This window comes from Tamandua tetradactyla, chromosome 16 (assembly GCF_023851605.1).
Source record: "Tamandua tetradactyla isolate mTamTet1 chromosome 16, mTamTet1.pri, whole genome shotgun sequence".
Classification (NCBI taxonomy): Eukaryota; Metazoa; Chordata; class Mammalia; order Pilosa; family Myrmecophagidae; genus Tamandua; species Tamandua tetradactyla.
Window position 1 is genome coordinate 17,202,814 of NC_135342.1, and position 25,632 is coordinate 17,228,445.

At 36.9% G+C, this 25,632-nt stretch overlaps 1 long non-coding RNA gene and 1 pseudogene across 5 annotated transcripts in view; one reads left to right on the plus strand and one right to left on the minus strand.

Moving 5' to 3' along the window:
• The window catches only part of LOC143658983 (multiple C2 and transmembrane domain-containing protein 1-like), a 484,136-nt pseudogene that overhangs the window by 449,408 nt on the left and 9,096 nt on the right, over positions 1-25,632 (plus strand). The window contains exons 6-7 of the transcript XR_013163389.1: positions 5,066-5,251; positions 10,028-10,121. The product of XR_013163389.1 is annotated as a multiple C2 and transmembrane domain-containing protein 1-like (transcript). The remainder of the gene's footprint in view (positions 1-5,065; positions 5,252-10,027; positions 10,122-25,632) is intronic.
• LOC143658986 (uncharacterized) lies at positions 246-19,491 on the minus strand. 4 transcript variants are annotated; one of them, XR_013163394.1, is made up of 6 exons: positions 19,187-19,491; positions 14,473-14,607; positions 9,946-10,149; positions 8,274-8,426; positions 5,324-5,532; positions 4,891-5,210 (listed from the first exon to the last, which is right to left on the minus strand). It is a non-coding gene; the product is annotated as an uncharacterized LOC143658986 (long non-coding RNA). The 4 variants fall into 4 exon arrangements; XR_013163393.1 differs by having other exon boundaries at positions 13,908-14,607; XR_013163392.1 differs by lacking the exons at positions 4,891-5,210; positions 9,946-10,149; positions 14,473-14,607; positions 19,187-19,491 and adding an exon at positions 246-340 and having other exon boundaries at positions 8,274-9,362.

Sequence of the window (25,632 nt, forward strand, 5' to 3'; positions counted from 1 at the left end):
CAAAGTTCACTCCACGAAAGAAGACAACTGCATTGAATCATCTGGCTTCTTGGGCACCTCAGCCAGATTCCACACTCACAGTTTAGATTTTCATCCATGTACAGAAGCGGCTTTGAAAGTCAGAACTCAGGGCAAGAGGTTGCTCAGCCTGGATGCAGAGAGGAGTTTCCAGAGCATTTGGGCCAATGAAAGATCCCTGGGTGGAAGACCCCTGAGGATCCTGGCACTGCCAGCTGGTCGTGGAACTGTGGTAAAGAGAAGAGAGAAGTCCCTTGGGGAGGAATGGCCAAAGTTGCAGCTAAGGCACAACAAGTGGCTGCAGGATCAGGAGGCCACGGCTCTGAGGAGGCAAATGAGACATGTCCAATAAGTTTACAGACCATGCTTGTGATCCTCCAATGTAAAACTGATATAAAAGCAACTGACCTCTGACTCAGGAAGGAGTGTCTGCATGTGCCTTCATGCACTTTCTCTCCCCATGATGACCTTTGAGGCAACCCCTAGTGCTTTTTGTTGTAATTTTACAGAGTTTGAAGGTATTTTAGTGATGGCAAAGACTGAGGTATTTAATCATTACTATAAACTATAGTCATTTTAAAAATCTGAGTTGTGTCTAATCCCATGATGCACTCTTCAGATTTTGTTTGGAAGCATGGGGCAAACAAGGGTGTTTGCAGAGGACACATTCTGCATTTCTACAGCAGTGTTAGCCAAGAATTGTCAAGTGTTTCGCCCCAATTATACCTCCTCTCAATCCTATTAATGATGAGATGAGAGAAATTTTATTTAAACCATTTTATGTTTTGCCTCATAGTCATATTCAAGAAATAAATTAAAGGAAACATTATTTTATGGAGTCCTAAATGTTGTTATCAGAAGCCATGAAAATTTTGTACTTAATGCCCAATGCCTAGAAGAAATTGGAGTAGTCATAAAGTTAAGTAGACATCAGATGTAGAGGAACACAGAGTCAGTAGCTAAGTAAGGCAGAATTCAGTGTACCCTTATTTACCTGTGTCTGACTTCTACTTGACTTTCTTCCCACTGCTTGGCATTATAGAAATACACCCAAAAAATAATATTTCATGTCCTTAAGCTAAATGTCTTTTTATAATTTCTTTCTTTGTGGAACTGCGAAGAACAGATGCAAAAATATAAATATGGATAGAGATAGAACAAATTTTGGAATATGGAATTTTTGAGAACTTGCAGGTCATCTTGTTTAATTACCCCATATTGCAGATGAGGAAAACTAAATTCAATAGGATGTGCTGTCTTGAAAAAGCTCACACACAGCTAATTAGTGAAAGCAAAGGGCTAGAACCAGGGGAAGCTGACTCCCAGTCCAGGCTGTCAGCATGTTATTAGAGTTCATGAATCTGCTTAAAAATTTTTTTAATTTAAAATTTTTCATTTGATAATAATATAAAATCAATAATTTATACCTATTCTAGACCATCTAGATGACCGTCTTATAATCTAGTATTTCTATATTCAGACATATAATGAGTAAATCTTTCCTTTGTTCTGATGAGCTAAATACAGAAGACTGTTCCCCACAGCAATTGGTATTCACATTGAGATAGTTTGTGTCACAAAGTTTCCACCTTTGTACACATTTGTAAGCAACAGGGGGTAGCAAAGACTTTTTCTTCATTCAGTTCCAATAGTAGCTTGATCTATATGCATTTAATGCAGATGTCAGTGGTACTGTAATGCAAACTTTATCCTCAACTTCTTGAGACAATTTTGCTTAATTATCAGGTGATACTTCATTTAAAATGGCAATGAGGATTACTCCTGAGCAGAGTTTTTAGATAAATAGGATATCAGAAGAACTTTAACTAGCAAAAAGAGATTTGAAGTCATTAATACTCATTTGCCCACTACCTTTGTAGAAACAGATATTTGAATCAAACAAATTAAACTTCTGAAACATTAAATACAGGACAGGATTTCGAACCCTTTCTGTGAATACATCCAATATTGGAAGTTCAGTTTCATCAGCAAAACATAACCCTTCCTTTAAAATTACATTGTTAACTTGAATTGTATTAGTTTCATAGTTCTCAAAATTCAATTGTAAATGTCTCTTAGTTTATCATCTTGTAAGAGTTTTAATTTAAGGCCTTCTTGCCTAACTTGTATGTATTTAAAAAGCATTATAACAAAAATAACAAAATCCCATACTTTGAAAACAAGGTAATCTTTTTTCTGTTAAAAATGAGACCCCCAAAATAAATAAATAAAAATAAATGATCCCAGATATTACCCAGATTTAAGAACCACTTCCAATAGCACACATTTCCTCCTTGGATGCATAATTGCTGTATGACAGATTAACCAAGGAAAAAAACTAGAGTTTGGATTTCAGAGTCCCATGTTCAGATCCTGGCTCTGCTGACAAATAACTGCATATCTCAATCAAGTCATGTAACCTCTCTGGCCCTCAGTTTTCCCTTCGTTAAATTAAGGAGGTTGCAGGGATCACAAATCCTTATGTCTATTGGGGCTAGGTATGGTAATTAAGTGAAATAGGCCAGCTGTGAATAATAGGCAGCACTGGGGACAGTAACTAACTCAGAGGACATCTGTCTGGAATTATTTAAATTGAAAACTTTTTTTTTAGCTCTACAAGCAAAAACACATAAATCTGTGGACCAGATTCCATTTGAAATTTTCCAGCTTGTAATCACTGAGCCTGATAAACTTTAGATCACCTTCCCCAGCTCTAAAGCATTTGATGCAATGACTAATGAAAATGAGGGGTAGACCAGCCTCTATGTGACCTGAGCAAAGTGGAAATAGGCAGGAAAGGAAATCCTCCAGAATACTCCGACGTGTTTTAATGTTTTAAGAGGGATACAGCATCATAAAAAAATAATTCAACAAGGAAGAGACTGGGGAAAGCATGGTCAAAGTAAGTGAAAATCCCTTCCTGATCCCAACTTCATCCACCTAAAAGTACCATCTGACTTATTAGCCCAATTAAATTCCCTAATATTGTACTCTCAATCCAAACCAAAGATTCACTCGGCATTCCACAAACTCTATGGGTCAGTCATTGTGTCAGATCCCGAAGAGACCTATGTATAGAAAATCATGTGTGTGTTTTTCCTTTTTATTAGAGAATACCTCTGATTGGCTCTTTATTTCCCTATTTTTTTGTACTTTTTTTTGAAAGGGAGTAAAACTGTCTTTATTCACACATTACAAAATTATTTCTGTGCAAATTCTTAAGGGATCTACAAAAAAGCCACCAGAATTATTATTTTTTTCCCTTGTACTTCTTACCCTTTATTTGTTCTGGGTGTTATTGGCAAGAACTTAATTCCAATTAAAATTAAAATATTAGATAAGGAATTTGATGTTTTTCTCCCTTTAGAGTTTGAGACAATATGAGGGTATTTTGAAATGGATATGTTAGTAGGAACAATGAGGTTCTTTGATCTACATTCTAGCTTTAGAAAGATATTTTCTGGACTTGCTTTCTCAGACGTTATCATTTAGCACACTCAGAATTTCTGCCACTGACCAAAGTGTTTCTTTCCTTTTTCTTTTTCTTCTTTTGCATCTATATTCCTCTCCCTCCCATGTGTTTCTAGTCCTGGCCATCTCCTTTGTTAAATGATAGGCAAAAATAAAAGATAAATGTTATTCTTTCATTCAGTTTCTAAAATCATTCACACCACAGAGATTTTGAGCTTTACAAACACGACACCCTATTCCTGGGAGTTTAATTTAAAAGCAAAACGGCTGTTCTAGTTTGCTGACTGCTGGAATGCACACACCAGAGGTGGATTGGCTTTTAATGAAAGAGGATTTATTTCATTAGTTCTGCAGAGGAAAAGCAGCTAACTTTCAACTGAGGTTCTTTCTTACATGGGAAGGCACAGGGTGATCTCTGCTGGCCTTCTCTCCAGGCCTCTGGGTTCAGTAACTTTCCCCGGGGTGATTCCTTTCTGCATCTCCAAGGGCCTGGGGTGAGCTGCAAGTGCTGAGATGAGGTATGCCCAGCTGCTTGGGCTGTTCTACATTGTGTTCTCTCATTTAAGCACCAGCTGGTTAAGCGAAACATCATTCATTGCAGCAGGCACCCCTCCTAGCCAACTGCAGATGTAATCAGCAACAGGTGATGTTTATGTACCATTGGCTCATGTCCACAGCAACAGAACTAGGTGCCTTCACCTGGCCAAGTTGACAAATGAATCTAACTACCACAACAGCAGACAATAAACAGGATGTGGAATAAGAATTTAATCTGTCCCTGATAGCTGATCACCCCATTTATGATATGTAGCCACGTTTAGTCTTGTAAATGCCTTTTATTCATATCCACCTTTTATTCGTATCCACCACCTTTCTCTCTGTTTACTGACCTTGTGATCACCACGTTATTTTTCTCTTCAAAATCAATTGACATTTTTTACAAAAAGAGTTTACAAGGTGTTTTAGCTCTGAAAGAATAGTATATAGAGCATGGCTGCTGTGCTATCAAATAGCTGTTAGGACCAATCTGATACATCACACTCCAGCTATGTTTTTAGGAGATTTAGGAGATTCACTTAGATTTATGCAGTGTAGTATGTATGAACTGGCATGTTTTTAAAAATGTGAAGTTTTATGGCATGACCATAGGATGCATTCTGTCTGCTTAATAACATTTATGAAGGAGGGGAAAACATCCATTTTTTGTAAAAGTGGTACAAAAGTCCAACTGTTTGTGATTTGTGTCTTTGTAAAGCTCACATTAATCCTTTCTTGGAAGCCAAGCCCCACTGGTCTAGTTCCTTAGGTTTATGAAGATGGTAACAGCAGGTAGTAATCAAATCTGTTAAATGCATGCATAGTATCTCCCGAGAAATGACCAAATATAGATATTAAGATCATCAGGGATTTTTATTTTGTGAAGAAAGTCAACTGACATGAAAAACCTATTCTTTTAGTGGTCCAAACAGTATTTCTATTTCTACTGATTTATTTACAACCTCCCCCCGAGCAGCCTAAATTTCCTATTTGATGCGGCAGAGAAAGCTCCTTGGTGATACAGAATGCTTTTTTCTAGGTGCCAGGTTGACCTGTCGGCCCTCAGTAAGGAGCAGACACACAAGTTGGAGCTGCAGCTGGAGGAGGGTGAGGGCCACCTCGTGCTGCTGGTCACCCTGACGGCTTCGACCACGGTCAGTGTCTCTGACCTCTCAGTCAACTCCCTGGAGGACCAGAAAGAGCGGGGAAGATATTAAAGAGATATGTACATATGTAACCCTTCTCTCTTCAGGGGTCACATATGATTAGACAGGAGACAAGGTTGTAAATAATTTACCTGAAGTGACAGAAGTACTTCTGAAAAGCTGTCCCATGGAAGGGCTGGTGGAGGCAGAAAGCAAGTACAAATGCCACACAGACCTCTGCAGAAGCCAGTGCTGGCTAGAGATGTGCTCACCCCTCGGGATCTCTTCCAGTGCAAGTTCTGGGATTCTTCGATTCCATTTGGTGATTTTTATGAGCAAAATTATCATGCAAGAAAATTTCCTAAAAGGGAAAGTCAAGTTTAGGCCTTTACCCATCACCACTTTAAAATTAATTTGCAAACTCTTTGTAGTTGCAATTAAGATTCTTTGTCTTTCCAAGTTTGAAATGGAGTTAATAGCCTTTACGTTAATTAGTAATTTCATTACTGGAGAGGGATCACAGAGTGATTTTGATTTTTAACTGCTTTCTTTGTTTTTTTTTTCCTTTGGTTGATTATGAAATAAAACTTAAATAAAGTACTTTCACCTTTTGATCTAATGTGGAGCGATAGGATGGACTAGCGAGTCCCTAAAATAATTACTTTCCTCTCTTTTTACCACACCACGATTCACAAGCAAACACATCTACTTCCAGCTCCCTTGCGCTGCAGGCCTCCTGCCTTGTAGTTTGCTTGAATCAACAGAGAGGGGAGCTCTTACTCCACCATGCTGTGTCAGTGGAGCCTCAAAAAAAGTAAATGTCTCAATTCCCTGGAAGCTGGGGAAAAAGCTTTTCCACTTAAAATTACAAAACTTGTATTGTACAGGGCTGCCACGTGTTTAGAAGTCTCCTCCAGACACTCAGCCATGAAACCAAGTTCTGACTAACAAAGAAGCGCTTAATTTTTTTCTTAAGGTTTTAAAATATTCCTATTTGCTGACTGACATCCTTTCAATAACTGAATTTAATAAAGATGTACCTATCATGCTGTGCAGATAACATGAATTGCTAGTACTAATGCTCTACAATATTCTTCAAACAGATTAGCAGGATGTGCGCTTCGACAAATTTATTCTGGCTATCTCCACTAAATCAGCTGTCTGCTAATGCTTGTACAACTCATCCACCATGGTGTTATCATAAATAGTTTAATAGAGGTGACTTAGCAAGACTAAAAAGTATATGTTTTTAAACCAGCTAAGAGCCTAAGGTACTGTGTGGTATCTTAATATATAGCTGCAATTAAGAGAATCATTTTACATTTTGGTACCTACCAAAACATACTCACCTGTCACAAGAAGTGATTCTCTTGAGTTAGAAAAATATTTAAGGGAATTAATTGGTATATTAATAAAAAATTCTGCTATGTACTGTAATGCTGTATTTCATGGATTGCTATTTTAATACTATCCCACATATTAGAATGATACTGCTGGGGAGATTACTAGAAATAATCCAGCTATTATTGATTCCTTTTTTTTTTCTTTTGCTGGATGAACTTCCTTAAATCAGCTATTTCCATTCAAAATTTGAATGTGTTGTCACATAAAATATTATGTGGATGCAGCAGTTAGTTCTCAGATTATATTCTGCTCAATAATTTAAAAAGTGAAACATTTAAATATGCTTTTTACTTTAACCTTGAATTCTAAGCATGGACCTGTATCTCCTTGTATAGACATATTTCTATGAAGCTGCCATATGTACTGTAGCATATATGTTACAATTACTCATAGTTATACAAGAATAAGGGCCTGTATCGTAGGGCTTCGGTGTGTCTACTTTTTATTATATGAATTATGAAATGAATGAAAGCATTAATGTGTCTGAAAAAAAAATCCCTTGTTTTGCATGAACAAATAAGAGAGGTTATTAGATTTGTTTAGGTAATTATTTATGTATTTTCCTGTAATACTTGTGTATTTTTAAAAGTTAAGATTAAGCTTAAGCTTTTGATTTGGAACCAGTTGTGGTCAGGAAGTGATGAATTGCCCTGACTCTTGTATCACACAGACCTGAAAAAGCTGTCCACTGCTGATTTAGCTGCCCATGGCCAGGCACTGAAGCCCAACAAATTAAACAGGCATAACTGTTTGAGCTCTTATTTGATTATCGCATTCTGAAAAGAGGGCTAATTCCGGTTTTCTTTTTTCCCTTTTTTTTGGGGGGGGAGGGAGGGAGGGAAGGTCAATTGGGGGTGGGTAGTAATGGGTAGGAGACCAAGAGTGCTTCTGTGACCTTTTCAGAACGGCTTATGCTGAACCCTTGCTCCCCCTTGTCACAATTTAAAAACCAGAGAAGCTAGTTTAGAGAAGAAGTTGTTAGCATTCCATTTTTATTATGACATTTCACAGTCATCCGATTTAATGTCCCTTGACCGGATTGTACACTGTGAGATGATGGGCTTGAAATGTTATTTAGAGCATTGATAAAAGGTGAGCGGTTCTAAGACGACAGTGATTCATAAGGCTGGTGGTATGACATTAATTTTCTCCCTAACAGAGATGGAATAAAACGTCATGGTGACAAGCTGGGGTCAATCAGCTCTGGCCCCTCAGAGCATCTTGATGCCATAGGATGTGGTATTCCCTCTCCCATAATAGAGCTGAACTGAGATGCTCTCGCTGACAGCTGCTGCAGCCATAGAGAAAATATATTATACAGTCTTTCATTAAAAAAATAAAGAGAACTCCTCTCCAGAGCATTTCAATCTTTTCCCATCTATTGAGGGCTGAAAGGATTCATGGCAAGTCATAGATTCCTCTGCTATGGAAATTTCTAGCTTCAGAAGCCAGCAAGGTTTTGAGGCCTTGGAAAATAACCATAAATAACAAGACAGGAATACCTCCTGATGAAGCATTACTTGAATTTATGTTTTTCAAACTAATAGACTTAACTTATTTGGGTTTGTGGTTTTTGGGTTTTTTTTTTTTGGAGTTCTTATTATAATCTATGTGTCACTGGTCTAAACAACTGAAATTTGCAATAAATTACTGAGTGTCAGCTGACTCGAGGAAATGAAACCTTCAAATAATAATTACCCTCCCAGTGGAAAGCAGGGGAGCAGGGCAACAGAGCTGAAGCACCAGAAGACACTGTGTCTGCGGAATGAGGTTGCCAGTGTGAAATGATTCTCAGGCAGGAGGACAGGCAATATTTGTTTTCGTCACAATGAAACTTGGTTTAAATTGCTCCTGAAAATGAAAGTACAGGAAACTTTTGATACAACTATTTACTACCATTAGGATATGGGGGCTTGTCTGGTTTATAAACCAGAAATAAGAAGCTTCCCAAACTTGATCATTATTGCCTTAGGAACACAACACACCCAAACCTCTGAATTCTAACATCTTTGTCTACACCTCCCTCTGTCAGACTGTTGATACCCAGCCATTTAAATGGAGAGAGAAGTACATTTTCACAGAACCCTGTCATCTGGTAGTTTAAACAGATTTTTGATAGTCAACAGCTATTTAGAAATGATAAAAGATTAGGAGTTAATCCTGTGATAAACATTCTTCACAAAATGACTATGAGATTTTATGTATATAGCTACATTTCCTCCTCTCGGGATACCAAGGTCATAGCTTCAGTGCAAACAATGATAGTCATGCAGGACTGATGAAGTTAATACTGCACTGGACTTTTTGCATGTCAGTATTCTTACATTATTTGTAAAACAATGGGAATGCTCTTGAGTTATATTTCCTAAGAACTTTTTTTATGCAAAGCATTTAATGCTTCCTGGTTATGAAGCATTTTAAAGATTAGGATAAAGAAGTATCTTTGGGTTACTTAGTAGAAATGCTGAGCTCGTCATAAGAAAAATGCTATAAAGCACAAATAAACAAATGTTTATCACTATTCGGTAGGCTCATTTTACTCACTAAATATTTGTGCCCGTTAATTAGACTTCTGAATTATGGTATTGTTATGCCTCTTTTAATTCTGTCAAGCACTAAACTTATTAAAACATCATTATTAATTATGAAGCAAAGTAGATTTTATAATTTGTCTCTCATTTATCAAAGTTTCTATATTTTCACTTCTTATACATATTACAGTGACAAAATAAAACTTTATGATTTTATTAAAATTTAATAAACATTTAAATTATTTTAAGAAAAATTACTCACCACCTTTGGATTTCTTTTAGTCATCAATTTGATTTATTCTGATAAAAGATCTATAAAAATGCATGTCTTTTAAATTGAATATTAGAAGATAATGTTTAGAGAATTTAACTCTTACGTAGTGCATACAATTTCCAAAGCTCACTGAGAAGAAAATAGTAGAAAAACAATAATCAATCTGTTTAATGTTGAATTCCTTACCCCCAAACTCTGAGGGTGTTATATAGTAAACAACTTAGGATTCACTACTGAAAATCATTAATTCCCCAACCATCCATATCTGCTAATAAAAAGTGTATGGAGTGTTTGGTAAAAAAGATGGAAGAAAGAAAGCAAGCATACCCTCCTCTGTAATTTGTTGTTCACCATGTATTGATATTTATGGGGAGGAAATCCTCTGGTATTTCTTATTCTTTAAAAAAAGTCTACTCATATGCCTACAAATACCTACTGAAATCCATGTTTGTGTATGTGTATGTATATATATATATGTATTTTTTTCATGATGGTAGAAGGGCGTTATGTATTGAAGAATTACAAGTGACCCTTTTAACCAATTAAGCAACATCCTGAGACAAACCATAAACCTTGGTGTTTTCTCCACACACTCTTTAGGGTTTTTAGGACCGCTCTTCTCTAATGCTGTTGTTGGGGTCTTTCAGAAGCCCTTGCGGATATTTCACAACCTGAAAGATGTGGGATTTCTCCAGGTGAAAGTAATCAGAGCAGAAGGTTTGATGGCCGCGGATGTCACAGGTAAGAAATGATGCAATTCTCCTTTCGCCTATAAAGAGCAACAGGCAAGGTCCACACCATTGAATAAATTAACTTTGCATTTCACTATACTGATCATCAAAGTAAGTAATTTAAATATAAAAGTCCAGAGTTGATCTTACAAAGAATTACCAGCCCCCCCCCGATTTTTTATACTTTTGCTACTTTTCTAAGGCAGAGTGAATTATTAAAATAATAAAACTTCTGATTACAACAATTCCAAAGTTTTTCCAAGGTTCTCCAAGGTTCAGTCAACATTGGGGGACTATTTTTTTCTAGGTTCCGTCACTTCGGTATTCTGGAATAATGTCATGATATCATCTTCTCTCAGACAGTATCAGCTTCCCTCAAATGATATCATAGCATCACACCACTTGTAATTCGAACATACGTGAAATCTAAGTACATAGTTCACCGAAAAACTCAGATGCATAATTGTCAATAATTTGGTATGAACTCTTGGATCACTTGGAATTTGGAATTCTTAAATTGTCCAAATTTCTTAGCACTACCCATAATTTTGAGTCTAAAGTAAGTACCAAGAGTGCATTAAATTTTCAAACCAAGTAACAGGCCTCAGAGACCCTAAAATTAGTTATTTCTTGGCATGTTTAAAGCTTCTTGATTTGGATTATTATGACAGGTTAACAAATGGCCTGATGATTATTTCATCAATTTCCAGAATTAAGCCATTTTTTGAGTTTGCAATTATGTGACCATTCATTTATTGTTTAACTTCATACAGATTTGGAGGATGTTAAATAAGTCTTGAGATGACTAACTTTAACCAATTTTTTTTTTTGGCATGGGCATGCATCAGGAACCGAACCGGGGTCTCCGGCATGGCAGGCAAGAAGTCTGCCTGCTTTTTTTGATTGTTTGAATTTCTAAACTCACCGTGGCCCACCCTTTAAACACTTTTTTGTGAAAATTTCTGTTCTGGAATAAATTACCCATTTATTATTTGTGGAAATTGCCAACGATTGCCAACGATTAAAAAAATAATCCTAAGGAGGTAGCTGATTTATTTGAAGGGAAGAAATGTCCAACCTTGGCTCTTCACATCCATTACATGATTTCTGTGCCCTTGTTTAATTCTTTAACCAGAATCAAAACCAAATTAAAAGATAGCATGCCTTAAAATTAAAACAGCAGATATTTGCTCCAAAATGGCAACATTCTCTAACTTTAATATCTGCATGTTACTAAAAGACTATTTATATATAATAAAATAAAAATATCAGGAGTTTACAGTTTCTTTAGAGGTAGTTATCAACTCATTTGTTACCCACAGAATAATAACTGTCTAATATTCTTTAAAAATAGGCACACCTGAAATTGGTGGGAGAGAGGGTAGTTTGTGATTTCTTTGCATGTGTGATGACTTGGCTCTTTGTACTAAATAATTAATGAATTTTAAGCTTATGCATTTCCTCCTTTTTTAAATGAATTTTATTTCATTATGGTGATAGTCAAATTAATGTAGGCACAATAATTTCTCATAGAAAAAATACAAGTACCATTTACTTCAAAAGCTCAGATACCTGTCCATTACACAAATCAAATGCAATTATTTGAGTTTGTCTTCTCTTGGAAAGAAGCTGTCATGCTTTTAAAACTTCATGAATATGCAAACTACGTTAACCCAGTTGGCCTATATGCCACTATGGAAGTTAAAGTACATATTCTTTCAAAGCTGGGTAAAATAGAGATATTTCTTTCCTAATGATTCCATGTAAATTAATGTGAATAACAATGGCCTTTTCCCTAGAGATTCAAAGAGATAATTTTAATTTGATAAAATGAGCATTAATTTGGGGAATACTAAATAACAGATTCTCCCTTTTTTCCACCTCCAGTTTTAGGGATATAAATCTAATGATTCCTCATTCTGCAGTGACCTTATAATCTAACGTGCTCTGAATTGAACAAAAGAGATGTTGAACTATTCAGGGGCATGAGGATAATTCAGTCTTTGACCTTGCTCACTTTTGGACCTTTTGTGGTCTTATGACATTTGTGATGGTGGCAAAAACTGAGGGTCATATATTTAACTCAGAAATGTCTGAACATACTGCCAATTTAAAAAATACTCTTCACTTCTGGATAGGATAAATACTTTTATATATACAGAGTCTTCCTGATTTTTGTCATTAAATTTGGGACACATGTAAGCTCTCCATATACCTTTATCTCTTACTTGTTCATTTAAAATATGTTCATTTCAGTGGATAATAGTAGCCAAGTGCTAAAAGATATTAAGCATGTTTGGGAAGAGGGAATTGAGTGGACAAGTGCTGTCTTCATATCCTCAGATTAGCATCCATTTAGAAGTGTTGTGGATAGAGAAAGGAGATTTTAAATCACTGAAACGCTCTATACTAAGATAAGGGTATTTTCTGACCTGGTACAAATGAGACTTTTACTATAAAATACTTGGTTGGCTTCAGGAAACTTTTTTCTAGATAACGTCTAACAGTTCGGACTCACATTTGGCCAACATTGCTCTATTTTTAAAATATGTATTATGATCTGAACATAAGGTAAGAAGCTGAAATTCCACAGTTTAAGCTAAATTTTAAAAATTATATTTCATCATTAAACTCAAGCGCAGAAGAGAAAGATTCTATAATAATCTTTTAAGTAGCCATCAATCTTACTGCCACCATGACAAAGAATTTTTCCCTTTCAAATTGTAAAATTTTTCTTTTGTTACCACACATTCATTGAGAAACATCGTGATACTGTATTAACTCTGTGTGAATAAAGAGCAATTGAGACTCTCTTTGAATGAGTGAGTAGAAAGCACAAATTACTTTTTAATGAAACCCTCAATTCTTTCCCTTTCCACAAAAAGCTATAGCCTTGTTCAGCTGAACCACTACTACAGTATGTCACTTCAGTTAAGCCCCTAATAACTGTTGATGGTCGAGGGTAGTTTTTTCTTCGATCTCAATAGCCCAGTGTTGGACAGTGCACTTCAAATCATTAAGGTTAATACAGATTTCAAAAAGAGATAAACTCTGGTGGTTAAGGCCTCAATTTACAACTCCCACACATACACATGCATTGAGCAACACACAAGAGTGGATTGAAATTTCAGTCAAATTCTAGGAAGCTTTTCACAGACTGAGAAAATGGCGCTCTGGTTTTCACAGTTGGGCAGCTGAATCCTTGGTGAGGGAGAAAGTTCGAGTAACTGAGAAATACTGCTTGGGACAACTTACTTCCCTTTTGACTAACCAGTGAAAAGGTTAATCTTTCTCTGCACCATCAAAGTAAAACCTAGAGATTGCCTGGCCCTGTGTTTGCCGGAGAGGATACTTCTAGCACTAAATCAAATGCTCCTTAAATAGGGCGGATGGTGAAGAGAGAAAGACTAGTGGCGAAAAAAATGTTTTTTCTTTTTTCTTTTTGGTGGTGGAAAACAGTTCTGTTGGGGTTTCTTTCTTAGTTTCTAATTGTGTTTTTCCTTTCAACAGACCATTTAATGTCTCCTGTATTAAGGGAGGTTTTCTTTACAGAGTATTAGACCTGGCCTATTGGTTCTTTCATGTTCCAAGAGAAGAAAGAAAAAAGGGTTCTTTTCCTCAGCCCCTCCCCTTCATTTTCCCCTGGTTTTTTTTTGTTGTTGTTGTTGTTTGTTTTTTTGTTTTGTTTTTTTGAGCTACCCAAGAAGAGATCACAGCTTCCCCAGGGAGACCAGCCACTCAGTTTCAGAAACAGTGATATGGGAGAACTGTGAAACCCTTTCAAAAGATACCCTACCTTTTCACCGTATTTAAAGGTACACTAATATAAAACTTCTCCCAGGTGAATTGCTCTCTCAAATTAATGCTCCATCTCTCTCAGAAACGATAGAGCTGATAAGAAAAGAGAGAAAGAGAAAAAGAGAGAATTTTACAGTGAACAGAATCTGTCACTGAAATAGCCCTGTTAAATGAGCATATCTTTTTCTAAAACAGGGCTGCACGCGAAGACTTGCAAATCTGCAGTTCCACAGTCTAAAAACCTATTCGTTATTAAGAGATGTTTACTACCCCTTGATTTGCATAGACTTTTCCCATGTTTTTCTTTAGGAAAACTGTCTTCATTGTTGGAAAATATTTAAGTAACAAAACAGCAGAAAAAGACATGCTTCAGTTTTTTTTTTTATCAGCTTCCGTGAGAGTCTTATTATCTTAAGAAATAGCAGTTAGCGGCTCAGATTCATTAGCAGAGCTAAATTTAAATCCCGTTTGACAAGCTGCCTAGAAAACATTTTGTTTTGCTGTCTGTGGGCTTTAATTAAGATGTGTTCAATTTCAGTCCTCTTCAGCCTGCCCCCACTTACTGTGTCACAGACCGGCGATCAGACGCTTTTAGATGGTCCGGCCCATGACTTTGACCTTCCGCACAGTCTGGTGTTCCCTGGAGAACCGTTCAACTCATGAGGTCTGATTTCACACTTCCAGGATGCCTCAGCTCTCTTAACAACGACAGGGAGACAGAGCCCTTTAGAGCAGGCCGCATGGGGACTTGTTTCAATTGGAAACCAGAGAGGAGTCAAGGAACAAGGTTATGCGCTACAGAATAGTGCTTTTAATAAAGAGCTCACAGCTCCGGCTCGGCTCAAAGAGGTCTACCTCTGTACAATTAATTGAGCCATTTATCTGGAGCATCTCAGGCCTCTGCTTTCTCACAGAATTGCATGGTAAATATCAGCTAAGAAGCAAATGAGAGATGCATGAAATGAATTTTAGCACTTTGATTACTGTGCTTCCAGTCTTCATTAAAAGTAAATTTATTTGTATTTCTGACCTCATTATCAGTAGACCTCCTGCATTTTTATAGGTTCCTGTGATTTCCAGCTTGTGTGTGTCATGAAGGTATATTTTATATGGAGATTTGGATTTTATCCTTCTTGGTGCTTTTCCCTGAACGTTATGGGACTATGCACAGAAAAAAAAAATGAAAAGGCAGCTGTACAGAAACAGGCGAGTCTATCTTTTGAAAGTTTCACATACAGTTGGAGAAAAACCAAACACATATATGTAACATAGACAAGACACTACCCCTTAAAAAATTAACTTTTAGTATGTTACTGTGGTAAATTAGTAAGATACATGCAATTTTTGCTTAGCAGGGCTGTCAGAATACAATACAATGTTTTAAAAGGTAGCTAAATTGCTTCTTTTATAGAAATGGAGCAGTTTATATATATATATATATATATATATATATATATATATATTTTTTTTTTTTTTTTTTTTTTTTTTTGCTTGGGTAGGCACTGGGAATCAAACCCGTGTCTCTGACATGGCAGGCGAGAACTCTACCTGCTGAGCCACCATCACACAGCCGTGGAGCAGTTTAGATTTTTAATAACATTTGCCTTTAATTGCAAGCATCATATTTAACAACAGAGATGATATCTCGTAAGTGCAGCCTTTGATTTCATGATAATTCTTTTAAACTTATGTGGGAATAAGAGAAAATAAATATTCTTTAACCTTTAGGTAGATGCACTGAAAGTACTATATATAAAATAGGGTAGAAATCTTCCATATTTCTAGATTATCAAGCATAAAATAATTTACCAAATAAAAGATTTGAGCCATGTGCAGATACCATTCATAATTTCCTAATTTTTACTATTTTAACCTGAAATTATATTGCTTCAAACAAAAAACCATAATTCTCCCACACAATGAATTTAAAAATCTCCCAAGCAAAATATGTCTTTATTTCCAATGACATGACATAATGTTGTTCCCATTTACTCTGAATAAGTAAGCTTATAGACTTTTAAGCCAATAGTGTATTTGAGAAAAAATTTCATCCAATTTATAGTGCATCAAAAATATCCTGTTCCTGAAATAATTATGCTAATATACCTAGTTTAGAAAACACACACATTAAATGTCTCAATACTATATTAATCTTTCTTATGAATGAAACAACAAATAAAGGCATCACAAGGAAAGAAAGCAAATCATTGCTCTTCATTCTATTATTTCACCACGTCTTACCTAGAAATAAAAGTTACTTTCTTTACTAATTCCATTTTTAAAACCAAATCAGATTGTAATTATAGACATTTAAAAATGATCTTCTAAAAATCAAACAGTTGATATCAGATATTTATGAAAAATAGTTATGAAAGCAATAGTTTAGTTAAAGTGCTAGGAAGGCCTGAGTCTGAACCAGTATTTTACAGGAATTGCAGAAATCATTGTGATTCACATGCAGAACACATGGTTAGAAGATACTGCTTTGAAAGAATAGGTGGAATGACAAAAGAGACTAATAAATGGGTTTGATATGCTCTAGAGGTGAAGGACTATGGCATGAGAAAGTGCTGGTCTCACTATCAGTAGGAAATGAAGGAAAGAGAAATACTATAAAATAATTAATCGGGTTCTGCAGAACTAAGATTACAAAATGATGCTTTGTGTAAAGAATTATAGAATTGCTGATTTGGCTTGCAGGGCTAGCTCCGGGATTTCACTTAGGGCTTGAAGAAATGCTTTCCGATGCTAGAATCATTGTTTAAAGATGAAACTCTTTTTTATATTTTGTTACGTTACAATATAGTTGTGTAAATAAACACTTCATTTCCTAGAATGATGGACTGAGGACATGCTGCAGAGAGAATATGGATTTAACTAGGTTTTGAAAAAATAAACTCTTACTACATGGATATTTGAATTATATGATAGCCGAGTTAGTTATAGTCATAAATTATTGAACGGTTGAGCCTAAAGTGTTATTAAAGGATTGATATCAGTGGTGGTTCCCAAGTGGAGGGATACAGGATTCTGCCCTTAATCTGACTCGTTCAACATATTTACTAATGACTTTGAAGAGATAATTGACTGCTTCTGTATCAAACTTGCTGGGGGGACAGTTAATTCAGTTTATGTGACACCAAGATAAAAATATCTATCAACAGACTGGAATAAGAAGCTTAGTTTAACAAGATGAATTTTAAAATATATAGATCAAAGTTTTAACTGGGAACAAAACAGGAATGCCTTACTTTAACAGTAGAAAATATGGAAAGGATTTTAGGGTTGAAGTTGAGTTTAAGGCCCATGAGTGTGAACACACCTCTATCAATTTTGTTACATTGATAAAAATTCATGTGGGACTCTATTCTGAATGGGTTATATGTACTGTCTTTCTAGTTTGGGAAGCTACTCTTTAGGGAAAGACATTGGTAAACTACCTAGAATATATTCTCAGTTGGGATATCTAGGGTTTGAAAATCAAGCCATTTGAAAAAAAAAAATCAAGCCATTCTAGAATAGCTTAAAGAGCTATGATTATTTAAAAACCACTAATAATGGTGACTAATATTTGTTGAGCACTTATCAGGTTGGATACTACCCTGAACTTGATATATGAATTGTCACAATCTCACAAGAGACTAATACATACTGTTATTGTCCCCACTTTACAAATTAGAACTCTGAGGTATGGAGAGGTTAAGTGACCTGTCCAAGATGAACACACACACACACCAACTCATAAGTGTAGAGTAAAGAAGGAAGCTTTGGCCTGGATCTGTTGACTGAAGCCACAAGAGAGCTGGAGAAAGGAAGACGTTGTGTGAATATGATTTCTTTTGTTATCCCAAGGGGTGAGTATAGATAGAAGCTGGTGAAAAGGTAATAGCCAAGGTTCAGGTTCAGAGAGCTGACTCCCTTCTAAATTTAAGCAGAAGTTTAATCCAAAGGCGATTTTAAGTGGATTATAGAAACTTCAGTGGAAGGGAAAGCCTAAGAAAATGGACTCTAAGCTAATTTTGGGAATTTAGTGCTAAAGCCACATGGTAGAACCAGGGTTGCTGTCTCTGCCACACTAGCAAATTGGGGAGATACTGTGATAACTGCCTAAACTAATCCTGCGTGCAGTCTGCACCAGCAAAATGAACAGCATATGTTTTCACTTAAGCGAATTCTCATTTCAGATCTTGGGTAAGTACTTCTGATTGGTGCAGCCTTTCACCTCTGCACCCCTAGCTGCAAGGGAGTCTGGAAATATCACTTTGGGCTTTGTGGTCTCTATACTAGAGGGAAAGGTACTGGAAGGTAGCAAACCACGCACAGTATCCAGCCCAGGAGTGTAAGTACTGAACCTAATTACATACTCTCCATGTACTTGATGCTGTGCCACCACTTTATACCTGTTATTTCATTTAGATTTTCAAATTATTTAGATGGCAAATCACAAAATAGATCAAAATTGCAGAGAGATAATTTTGCATACAGTATAAGGAAATAGTTTTTAAAATTGCTATTGTCAAAAGTAGATGAGAATTTTCCTGTGGAGGTGGTGATTTACCCATCATTGAAGTGTTGAAGGGCACATCAGCCTGAAGCTTCTGAAGGACCCTGCATGGCAGAGGGAATTCCAGCCCTAGATGAGCTTTCAGATTTGGCCCCTGAGGTTTCTTTCCAGGCCTCAGATTCTGGAATCCTGTATCAGATACCAAGATGAATAGCGGACTCCCCCATGTTATTTGGTAGAAGGAAATGAACAAATAGGAAGATGCAAACAAAATTTTGGAAGGCACGTGGCAATTTCCAGTTTATTGTCATTTAAAAAAAAAGTTTTAATCACCTACTACAGTCCTTAATTTTTTTAAGGCTAAACGAATTTTACCCCACAGTAAAAAAGATCTCTCTGGTTAATTAATTTATTCATGGGGAAGATTATCTGAAACTTCATGCTCCATTGCAGAGAAGAATAAATGAATATATATATCCATATTTTAGGTCCTAATGAATCTATCAAGTCCATAACATATCTTGCAAAAACAAATGAGCTTATGACATATTTTTATACTCACTCCTGATCAAACACCTTTTGTATTTCTAAGCTTGTAACAAGTCACTTGCACAACTTTGCTATATTAAATATGAATTGAAAGTTAAGTCTTTAAATGTTTTTCACACAACTTATGCTGCATTGTTATTAAAGTTTAAGCAGAATTCTTTCATAGCCTCTCCTCATTTTATAGATCCCATAGTACCCCTCCTTGTTCTTTTCCAGCTTCTTACCTGTCTTATTTTACTAGCCTTTCTTCTGTCATGAATTTCAAGATTTCCAGCATATATTAAGATGGTTCAGTTCTAGGATCAAGATACATCCAGTTATATACAATCCTATAAATATTATTTTGCATTTTGTTCTAGATCCCAAGGGAAATCAGCTCACATTTACACGGAGCTGTACTTATTTTTACTGCTCTTAGTCCTGGTTCTCAAAGTATGTCCTCTGGGGATCCACGAGACCCTTTTCAAGATCTGTGAAGTGAAAACTATTTTCATAGAACTAAGATGGTAATTGTCTTTTTCATTCTCCTTCTCTCATGAGCATACAATAGTTTTTCAGACATTTGATCACTCTGATGTTAACGTGAAGAATTTATTATTTCTATTTTTGAATAACATTTTAAAATGTTCCCATCTTTAATTTTTAAAATGGTAAATACTGATAAATGTATGCCACATAAACAAAAACAATAAAAAAAAATTGAGATCCTCAATTTTTAAGACTGAAAGAGCTCCCGAGACCGAAATGTTTATGAGCTGTTGCTGTACAGCGGTGATGCTCAGGAGGGGAGTGGGGCAGCCAGTTGTACCCACCTGGGTGTCTTGGAGATTTGGGAGGGAATTTTGGTTGTCACAGTGGTTGGGAAGCACTACTGGCATTGCGCAGATGGGAATCAGGGATGCTAAATTGTCTACAAACATTAGACAGTCTTACATCATGGAAATCATCCTATGTCCTGCATGACCTAAAAATAGACATTTATATAAGTTTAACATCTGTTTCATGATTCCATCCTGAAATATGTATTTCTTACTCAAGCCTTGCAGCTGGCTCCCATTTTACATAGCAAAGGCTTAAGATGGCCTCCAGGGCACCTTGTGATCTGGCTTCCCAACACTACTCTGTGGTCTTCTACTGTTCCCCCGCTTGCGCACTGACCCCCTGCCTCGTGCGCCTGGAGCACGCTAGGCCTGTATTCCAGCTATTCCCTCGGCCTGGACCACCATCCCTCAGATTTCCACTTGGTTGACTTTCTTATCTCCTTCTGCTCTTTGCTCTGACCTCACCTCCTCATGAGGCCTTCTCCAGCTACCCCAGTTAAAACTATAAGCTGTCCCCATCCACCAGCTCCTCAAACCCCTTACATTGCTCTATTTTTTCCTGTTTTCCATTAACCCCTATCACTCTCTAACACGCTCTATAGTTTACTTATTACGTTCACTGTTCACTCTCTTTTCCCCTCCCACCCTGACAGAAGGAAGTGCCAAGAGAGCAGGAGCCTTTCCTTTTATGTTCGCATGGTCTGGCATGTAATAACCCCTCAATAAATATTTGTTAAATAAATCAATATGTGATTTTATTGTAAGCAGCTTTCTTCAAAGCCCTCATTTATAATACAGTTATGGCATCGTATTACATTTTTAAATTAAGTAAGGTTGGTTTTGTTTTATTTTCAGATAATAAAGGGGACATTACAAAATCATTATGAAAAGGGGGTATTAAGTCTAGTGGGCTGAGAGCCACACTCCAGGGCATCACTTTTTTCCTGCCACAAAGAAACCTGCCTTGGGACTTAGTGATGAAAGAGAAGCCCTATTATTATCACTCAGTCTCAGAATCAGACCCAGTGGGAACCTAGCAAAGAGGGTCAGTTAATGTAATTCTACCAATCAGATGTTTATCATATGTTTAGGTCAGTTGATGAATAAGACTAAGGTCAACTCCCCATCTCCTGTGACAAGGGGAGGACTGGAAGATGTCTCCAACATACGTTGCCTTTTATTCTGATGGACCCTATGGAAGTCCCTCAGCTACAACATTGTTATATGTTATGATTAGAAATTCCAGGTTGTAGAAAGGACAGATGGCAAGCTTGATTATAGTAAAAAGAAAAAAGATAAAAGTATAGCTGTTTCAAATTGTGGCAACTGAGGAAATTAAAGAAAAGAGCTTAATTTGTGCAAGGTAGACAACCCCAAAAATGGCTCTGATGGATATGAATTGGTTTCCATGCTGTGAAAGCCTCCTGTGATTTCAGAGACGTGGCAAGAAAGAGGTGATCCTGGAGCCCTCCCCCCTACACCCACATTTTTGTAACATCACATCCAACAAACTGTGCTACTTGTCAGCAGCAGAATGATCCTGGACAAAGCCCACCACTGATGGATCAGGATTAACTCTATTCTGGGAGCAAGAATATCATTCAGTATCTTTTTTGTGACTTTAAAGCCCAAACCAGTAGTTTGCACAAACTGAGGTTGTCGAATTGCCCACGAAACAGGTAGCAGGAGAGGAGAGGAGAGGCAGACTTCCCCACAGTTCTTTATCCACATGTGATCTCAAAGAACAAGGACTAAGAGAGAATTATCCATTTGGTACACCCCGTTTCACCTTCTGGGTGATTTTAAAGAGAGCCAGAGAAGATGCCCATTGGAGACAATTTTGATGTTTGTTTTGTTCTGGTAGGTATGGCTTTTTGCTAAAAGAGGAATTGAAATAATAGTATATATACTTTAAAATCTGTGATAGGTTTAATTTTAGGAGTTAAGGTATAAGAGTCTTTTTCTAATTTTAATTCCCTAGGAGAGTTATCCTATAAAACCCATAGGAAGCAAAAACTCTTAGTATTTAACTGGAGTATGGATAAAAAATATTGGTGCTAATCTGTGGCCATGTACTAAGATCATATTTTTAGGCATCCATTTTATAGTAGCACTGTAATATCTGGGTTTTGTGCAATATAGAGACCTTACTAATGAGTTACATAGATAGATTTCAGGTAAATATTCCTGATCATAAATTGTTAAATTCCTGTTTATATGTGGTTGTCCTTCACTTCTAAAAACATTGACGACAGAGATGTGTGATCACCGTAGATCATCGGGGTACTCTCCACTGTGAAAACTTCTTCGCTTCCTTTTCCCCTTTCCTGTTCTAGAATTACAGAATGAATTCTCACTGCTTCTTCTCATTGCTCCTGTAGCACCCTTCACTCACCTTTACTGCAGCACTTTGGCCCTCACCCTTCACTCACCTTTACTGCAGCACTTTGGCCCTCACCCTTCACTCACCTTTACTGCAGCACTTTGGCCCTCACCCTTCACTCACCTTTACTGCAGCACTTTGGCCCTGTGTTACAGTTACGAATTTACACGTCTGTCATGCTCACTAGATTGTGAGTTCCTTGAGAGCTGGACTATATTTTAATCATGATTCTGGGGTGGGCACTTGCTCACTTGATGAGTAAGGAATGCTTCAAAAGGCATTCCTATTTCTCACTAGAAAATTGGCAACACGGAAAACTGCCATACTCTTATGGAAGGCTGGGATTCCCTTCTAGCTGTTATGATTATTAGCAAAATCAACCCCACTGCCACCAACCCCACCCAGAACTGCTGCCATTTCTATCTTCCATCCAAACCAAACTCTCCAGTTTTTCTAGTGCTCTTAAGGAGAAGGATAGGTAATTTTTAGCCAATGAGATGGAAATTAAGAAAAAGCCACTTGGTATCCACAGGTCTGTTTTAGTCCCATGACAGGGGTGCGTGAGAGGGAGACAAGTGATTATAAAATCTATGTTCCGTGCATTGAGGCTCCTTAAATAACCAAAAATTATCTTAAAAAAATGCACCTCATCTTTTGATGCTGTCTTCATTCCTTGCACTTCCAGCTAGCAGGTATTAAATAAAGGATCATAGGGGAACACTTTGCATCACTTTCTGGAATTCTGCATAATATTATACTTTGTAGACATTCACACTCCCTCTTAGATCAACCTTACTCTCAGCAAGCATATCTGTGTTATCACAGGATCCAAATGAACCAATAAAAGGATGACAGGAAGGAATAATTAAGGAGGTAATTGATGGTTAGGTCCATTACTAGTATCTCTGTGATTGTTTCTGTTTAAGTGGCAGATAATCAAGGCAGCAACATTTAGGGACTGAAAAGCCAGTCATTTAAGGCATCATTTAGCAAACCAGATAAGCACATTAACTATGTGTAGCCACGTCTTTAAAATAAAATGATGATGTATGCCTTTTTAGTGGTAAGTTTATAGAATTTAATATTGTACATTTACTACTATTTTGGTGGAAATGGCTGTTAATTTAAACTGCCCTTGGAATTAGGAAAAAAAGAGACTTTCTAAACTAAACAAAAATAACATAATGGCAAGCATTACTGATAACTGTAAAAAGATAGCTTCTACAAGGAAAAGATGAATAGAAATTAAACATAAAAGTGCCTACTTTTTCCTCACCTATATGTTCTAGAGATATCAAGTTTGAGTACCTTGCTGAACATAATTTACTTTCCTTGGAAAGAAGGGCGAAGCTCAATGAATTGTTTTTTATCTACAAGTAATAATATCAGGGTGTATTTGATTTTCAGTATTGACACCTGCAAATTCTATTGGCTCTACTTTCAAAATGTACCCAGGAGCCGGCTGCTTTCCATCATCTCAAAAACCTCGCAACTCTTCTCCCTCCATTGCCCTCTCTCTACCTTATTCTCCAACCAGCAGCCATCAGATCATGTCTTTCTTCAACTCAGAACTCTCGTAGATTGAGAGCCAGGTCCCTACAAAGTCTTGCCACACTCCTGGTACCTCTCTGGCCCCATCATCTACTACTCGTCTCTACCCTCCCTAATTTCTTCCTCCAGCCACCCTGGCTTGCTGGGTATATTCCTGGAAACTCCAGGCAAAGCCACCTCTCTGGATCTTTCTATGAGTTTTATCCCCGGGAAACCCAAGGCCCACTCCCTCACCTCCATCATTTCTTTGCTCAGAAGTCACTTCAAGCAACTCTTTAAAAATTGTGCCCACATACCACCACTCCTCTTTATCCTTCCTGTCTTTAATTTTCTCCATAGTACCTAGCTCCTTCTAAAATACTATAAAATGTACTTGTTTATTAGACTGTCTTCTTCCTGAACATAAAGTCCATCAGGCCAGGGAATTTTTTTATTGTTTTATGTGCTGTGGTCTCCATGTGCATAGAACACTGATACATGATAGGCACTCAATAAAGATTCATTTAATGAATTAATCTATATCAAAATGTTACCTACCTGTTCCCATGGGTCTGGCCTACTGGCCACTAAGATATGACGCACTTATTGGAAAAGATCTTGCCCAGTGGCTTACGTTTAAAGGCATTTCATTAAGGGCGTATGGATCATAGTGGCAGAGCTAGGGTCTGAAAATCTGACAGACCTGTGTTTGAGTACCAACTTCCAACCGCTTTCACTTTGTGTAAACCAGTGAGTTGTATCATCTCCCAACCTCAGTTTCCTCGTCTGTAAAATGGGGATAGGAAAAGTACCTTTCTTACTGAGTAGTCATGAATTTTGGCAGGGGATGAAAAGCATAGTGTTGGACTTATAAAATATCCATAAATGGTAGCAATTACAATAGTAATCATCACTTTATTTGCTATTTTCTATAAAATATTTTACAATTATTTATTGTTTTGACCAGGAGATTTAGCCCAAGGTGTGAGTTGTTCCCTATTATTTGTGCACTTCAAAGCACATTACTATGTTTTAGATATTTATTTGAAAAGACACTACCACAAGTGACTATTATTTGATATTCTGCTAGTCTGCTAGACATTTTGCTACTTATATTCTAACTTCTACCTCTAATTTGCAGAGTCATTGTGAAAGAGCAAATTACTCTCACTATTTTATTTGTTAGGGAATAGGCCCTAGGTCATGTCATAAGTATTCAATTCCACCTTAACCTCCAGATTCAGGCCTTTCCCCTACACCACTCTCCTCTCACCTTGAACTTTATTGCCACAGCACCCAGTGACTTAGAGTGTTTAAGACTGTGTATGTATAAGGCAGCTCAAGTAAGGAGCTCAGGGGCTTTGTGCTTGCAGATAAGGCTATATGCCATGTAAGACTCTATGCCGTACCATATAATATGGTTTTAACTAATCAGCTCTGGGAAGACATAAAAAATTTTGAAGTTGAGAATAAGGTTGAAGAGAAAATAGAATTACAGAATTTACATGGATTTAAAGACTGATTCATGTCACTGACCAAAGTTGAGTCCTTAACATGACTGTAAACAGAATAAGAATAATAGATTTCAGACTGAGAATATCAGTGTAAATTAAGGACAGGCTAAATAGTAGTTTGGTCTAACTTAGGTCAATGGCTCCTTTCTTTTTTTCTTGGGTGCGTGGTCCAGAATCAAGCCCAGGTTTCCCGCGTGGAAGGCGAGCATTCTACCACTGAACCACCTGTGCACCCTCTTTTTTAATGTAACTCCATATGTCCCACATAGGGTCTAACATAGTCTCTTAAAAATTATATCGCTTACCCATTTCAAGTTATAAGATAGGATGGGGAATAATTTTGTAAATAATGGTAACTGGAATTCAGAATAGGAAAATGGCTAGGAAGTGGCTACAGGGAGTGTTCACACTGTTTTTGATGT